Here is a 5,302-nt window from a genome sequence, read left to right as displayed (position 1 = left end):
ATTTAAAAAAAAGAAATTAGTTGTCAACATTTTGGAATTGGGAGATTTTACATAAAAACTGTGTTTCTGGATTCATTTGAAAAATATACAATAAATAAACAATATGCCAAAGCTAAGAAACAGTTAAGCCCTTTGGTGGAGCAATCACAGTTTGTCACCAACTGTTGTCTTGTTCCTGACCAGCTCCACTCCTTCATGTTATCTGCTTGGCCTCAATAGGTGTTTGAGTTGGTTTTGACTGTTAAGATTGATTTTCTTATGTGATTCTTTAAAACAAAAAAAATTTTTTTTTTTTATTGAGGAAAAGAGAGATAGAAACATCAATGATGAGAGAGAATCATTGATTGGCTGCCTCCTGCAAGCCCCACAGTAGGGATCGAGCCCGCAACTTGGGCATGTGTCCTGACCAGGAATCGACCTGTGACCTCCTGGTTCATAGGTCAATGCTCAACCACTGAGCCACACTGGCTGGGCTTGTGTGATTCTTAAAGAGACTCGAGAAGTAATTTCAAAATACCATTTCATGCCTAGGTGATCAGAGGTCTCGTCAGATTTAGAATGTCCAAATATTTGGTTCAGAGAGGAAAGCAGACATGGTATAGTTAAGTGGCCAAAATAATCAGTGGTTTAACCTGTTTTCCCTAGAATTATTTCTGTTAGGGAAGACTCCAGAGAGGGTAATCTGTGGCTTGGAGAACAAAGGGAGAGCAGTTGCGTCAATGAAGAAGCTTAAGACTGAGCCGGTATGGTGCAGTAAGATGGGTCTAAGACCAAATCCCATTTCTGCTGGGATAATTTCACTTTCTCTCAGCCTCAGAGTCCTTATCTCTAAAATTTGGAGGATGCTCCAGCTGGCGTGGCTCAGTGGTTGACCGTCGACCTATGAACCAGGAGGTCACGGTTGCGGCTTGATCCTCAGTGTGGGTCATGCAGGAGGCAGCTGATCAATGATTCTCTCTCATCATTGATGTTTTTATCTTTCTCTCCCTCCTCCTTCCTCTCTTGAAATCAATAATTTTAAAAAAAGTAATTGTTAAAAGTAAATAAATAAATACAAATAAATAAAATCGGATGAAACCTATCTTGCAGGAGTTTTATGAGGTTAGAGATAATGTATGTATAGTGCCTTCCATCCTGAGCAATTAACAAATTGAAGCAGAAATAATGGCAGTAACAGTTGTTACTGTTATCCTGGCTCATCTGAGATTGCTTGGGTCACTTCAGCCGGAATGGAATCTTCTGGACTTAAGCTGTCAGCTTGACTGAAGCCACCCGGTTTTTATGAGCCCTTTTCAGTCAGCCTCACTCAAGCAAGCACTGATAAGGTTCATCCCTCTGCTCTTCACAGCAGGCCTTCCCTTCCCTTTGTTATTTCACATTCAAATAAGTCTGAGAAATACTGCATTAAACGAGGCTAAATAGTTCTCTTTTGTGTGTGTGTGTGTGTGTGTGTGTGTGTGTGTGCTTTCGGTTTTTATTTTTTGGTTAATCCTCACCAGAGGATATTTTTTCCATTGATTTGTAAAAAATATATATTTTTACTGATTTCAGAGAGATAGAAACATCAATGATGAGAGAGAATCATTGATCGGCTGCCTCCTGCACGTCCCCAACTGGGGACCGAGCCCACGAGCCAGGCATGATCCCTTGACCAGAATTGAACCTAGGACCCTTCAATCATGGGCCGACGCTCTATCCACTGAACCAAACTGGCTAGGTCTAACTAAATAGGCTTTATTTCTCAGAGTATTTATCTACAATTTGTTCATGTGAATTGAATACCATATACATAATTTTCCACTTAGTTGACTTTGAATTTCTGCTTCTCAGAATATCTTGCAGGACTAGCGCTCCATTGATTATTTGCATTAGTTAATAGAATAAATCCAGAAGAAAATAAAATTACTACAATGTTGAAAAAATTGTGTTAAACTTACTACAGATAGAATATAGCATGCAATATATTACTAGAGACCTGATGCACAAAAATTCATGCAAGAGTAGGCCTTCCTTCCCCCCTCTGCTGGCACTAGCTCCGCTCGGGCACCTGGGACCCCGGCTGCTTTGCTCTGGCCGCCACTGCCAGGCACCTGGACGGGCCCTGGGGCTGCTTCGTTCCAGCTGCTGCCGCCACCCACCCGAAACCCGGCTGCTTCTCTCTGGCTGCCGCTGCTACCCACCCGGTTCCCTGTGGTTCCCCGTTTGCCATGCTTCGATGGGAGCCTGCGGGCTGATGCGGAGGGACCGAGAGGTGGTCAATGCACCTCATAGCGACTGGTTGGTGGTCATTCCTGTCGTTATGGTTGCTGGCCTTTTATTATATAGGATTATTTGTTAATCTCACCCAAGGATACTTTTTCATTGGTTTTTAGGGAGAGTGAAAGAGAGAGGAAAGACGGAAACATCGATGTGAGAGAAACACATCGATGGGCTGTCTCCTGCATAAGCCCCAACCAGAGCCCTGGCCAGGAAAGAGCCTGCTATCAAGGTACATGCCCTTGACTGGAATCAAACCCAGGACCCTTTAGTCCACAGGCTGACGCTCTATCCACTGAGCCAAACCAGCTAGGGCTAGATAAGTATTTTAAAACCTGAAATTTTATTTGGGCTATAAAAACCTACAAGCAAATAGAAAGTAAAATATTAATTAAAAGCTGTTTCTGAATCCCTAGGCAATCTAAACTTAGACTGACTCAGGGAGAAATATTTTCCCTTTTCTCTTCCTTTAGGTCAACGGGCTGTCAGCTGCAGGCCACATATCATCCACCTAGATCTATATCTAATTTTAGGATAAGAGTTTTAAAAGATGCTTAGGTATTGTTACTTCTCAAATGTACTCAGTAATATTTTAGTAGCTGAAAAGTAACGGGAATTTTTCTCATTAGTGGTCTTCGAATCAATAAAGCATACAATTTTTGTTTTAAGAATACATATTTCAGCCTGGGACTCCATAAATGAACTATTTTGAATGAAAATTAAATGCAGGTTGCATAGATTTTTAATTTTTCTGAACTGACATCCATGCCAAAAAGGTTATCACCAATGTAGACCAAAGTTGTTCATCTCTTCTTCTGATTAAAAAAACCCCCCAGTATTTATAAAGCAAAACATTTGGGAAGTGCCTAGACCTGTTTTGGGCAGAAGGTTCCATCTTGGCTGGATTACCGCCTCCCTTAGTGTGACCCTATTGCATCCCATGTTGTGGCCTTACGATGTCCAGCCATACTTTTCAATAATGGAGGAGAGTTGTCATGTACCTGTTACCATTAGAGATGCTAGACATTCTGTATCATTTTATTCATTTGGGTAAATAATCCTTAATTATCACTCTGGGAGGATTAAAATCCCAACACATGTCTATGGGCTGTGATGCTTGTTGTTTTAGCTGAGTAGATTTAGATGGCTTGTTCTGAGTGGAGGGAACAGCTAGGGTAAAAACATGGAAATTACAGTGTTGTTAGGACCTCAGATTTGAGTAGGAGAGTGGCAGGAAATGAAGCTGTGGTATTATGTGGGGCCAGATCACGGAAGGTCTTGTAGACCAAACTAAAGTTGGTTTAATGCCCAGTGTCTCCCAAACTTGCATAAGGTTCAGACCTATTTGAAGGGAAATAATTATCCTAAAGCCCTGATGTTTATTTAAATTTATATTATAATATTACTTGAATATGTACTTTCATGAATCCATGTATAAAGTCCTTCTACTTACAGCTCTTATACTACTATAAAGTTAACTTCAATGTACAAATTATGTACATACAAGACTACAGAATCAACACAACACTAATTTAATGTGGTGGATAATATTATTTTGTTAAAATTAGATAATTGCTATAAATCATTTTCTTCTTTTTAATAAGTAACTAAGTCTTGAACACCTCCGTTATATTTGGGGCCAATTTGATAGTGCATCTCAATATAAGTACTTCAAAAAATTTTTAAAGCAATACTTTATTTTATTCTAACTATCAACTTTACTGCTAATGAGCTTGGAAAGTTATTATTACAAAGATGGTAAGTGTGTAATACTTTCCTTCATAAAATGAATGTGTGATGTGACTTGTAATGTAACTATACTACTGTGTAATACACGAACACCCAGCTAATCCCACTGCAGTTCTCTACTAATACTGTGAAACTTTTGTGTGCAAAACATGATATGATGTTTCCTAGCTGGTTTGGCTCAGTGGATAGGGTGTCGGCCTGCGGACTGAAAGGTCCCAGGTTCCATTCCAGGCAGGAGCACATGCCTGGGTTGCAGGCTTAATCCCCACCAGGGGACATTCAGGAGACAGCCAATCAATGATTCTCTCTCATCATTGGTGTATCTCTCTCATCCTCTCTCCCTTCCTCTCTGAAATCAATAAAAATATTTTAAAAAACCCCCACACACGGTATGATGTCATTTGGTCTTTATTTGGCATTGTTTACATTGTAAATACTCTTCTAATTTTCCTGAGACCATTGAAAAGGTACCTTATTCTGTCACACTATACTGTTTCCAAAATGTCAAATAAAAGATTTAATTAATTATTTTTTTAAAGCCTTATTCCATGAAAATTACTTTCATGGCAAAATTGATCTTCAAAAGAGACATTTTGTTTTGTCTTTATAACTGGCAGAAGAATTCACTGTGAGTACCACAGCAGATGTGGGGTGATGTTTACCACTGGACATTAATTAGCTCCTGACAAGCTGGCTAGAGGAGGGTGTCAGAAGGCTATTGTAGTAGAGTGCTTCTCTTATCAATGGACATAGCACCGTCCATCCGGTTCTGCAACCAGAAACCGATGTGTTCCCCTTGACACCGCTCTTTCTCAGCCATTACATCTGATTCATCAACAAGGTCTGTGATTTTATTTCTTAAATTGCTCTCAAGTCCATCTTTCTCCCTCTTTTCCACCACAATCCTAGTCCAAGCCAGCACCCTCTTTCCTGGACAAAAAATCACTTCTAGCTAGACTCTTCTCTTCCATTCTAGCTGCCTTATTCTTTCTCCAGTCTCCCAGTGTCTCCCAAACTTGCATAAGGTTCACATCAATTTGAAATGAAATAATTATCCTAATGCAAATTTGATTTCTGAATGCTTAACTAAGCATTCACCTTTAAAAAAAATTCTGGAGACACAGCTGATTCTCACAGCCAGTTGGCCTGGAGGTCAAATCCCCCTAGTATTAACCTCAACAATCAAGGCTTAACTACAACAAGACTGCGCACAAAGACCAGTAGGGGGTGCACCAAGAAAGCATAAAAAATGCGGAGACAAAGAAACAGGACAAAACTGTCAATGGAGGATATGGAG

The sequence above is a fragment of the Myotis davidii genome, unplaced genomic scaffold, assembly GCF_000327345.1.
Source record: "Myotis davidii unplaced genomic scaffold, ASM32734v1 scaffold27, whole genome shotgun sequence".
Classification (NCBI taxonomy): Eukaryota; Metazoa; Chordata; class Mammalia; order Chiroptera; family Vespertilionidae; genus Myotis; species Myotis davidii.
The sequence above is the reverse complement of the archived record's forward strand: the minus strand, read 5'-3'. Positions refer to the sequence as shown.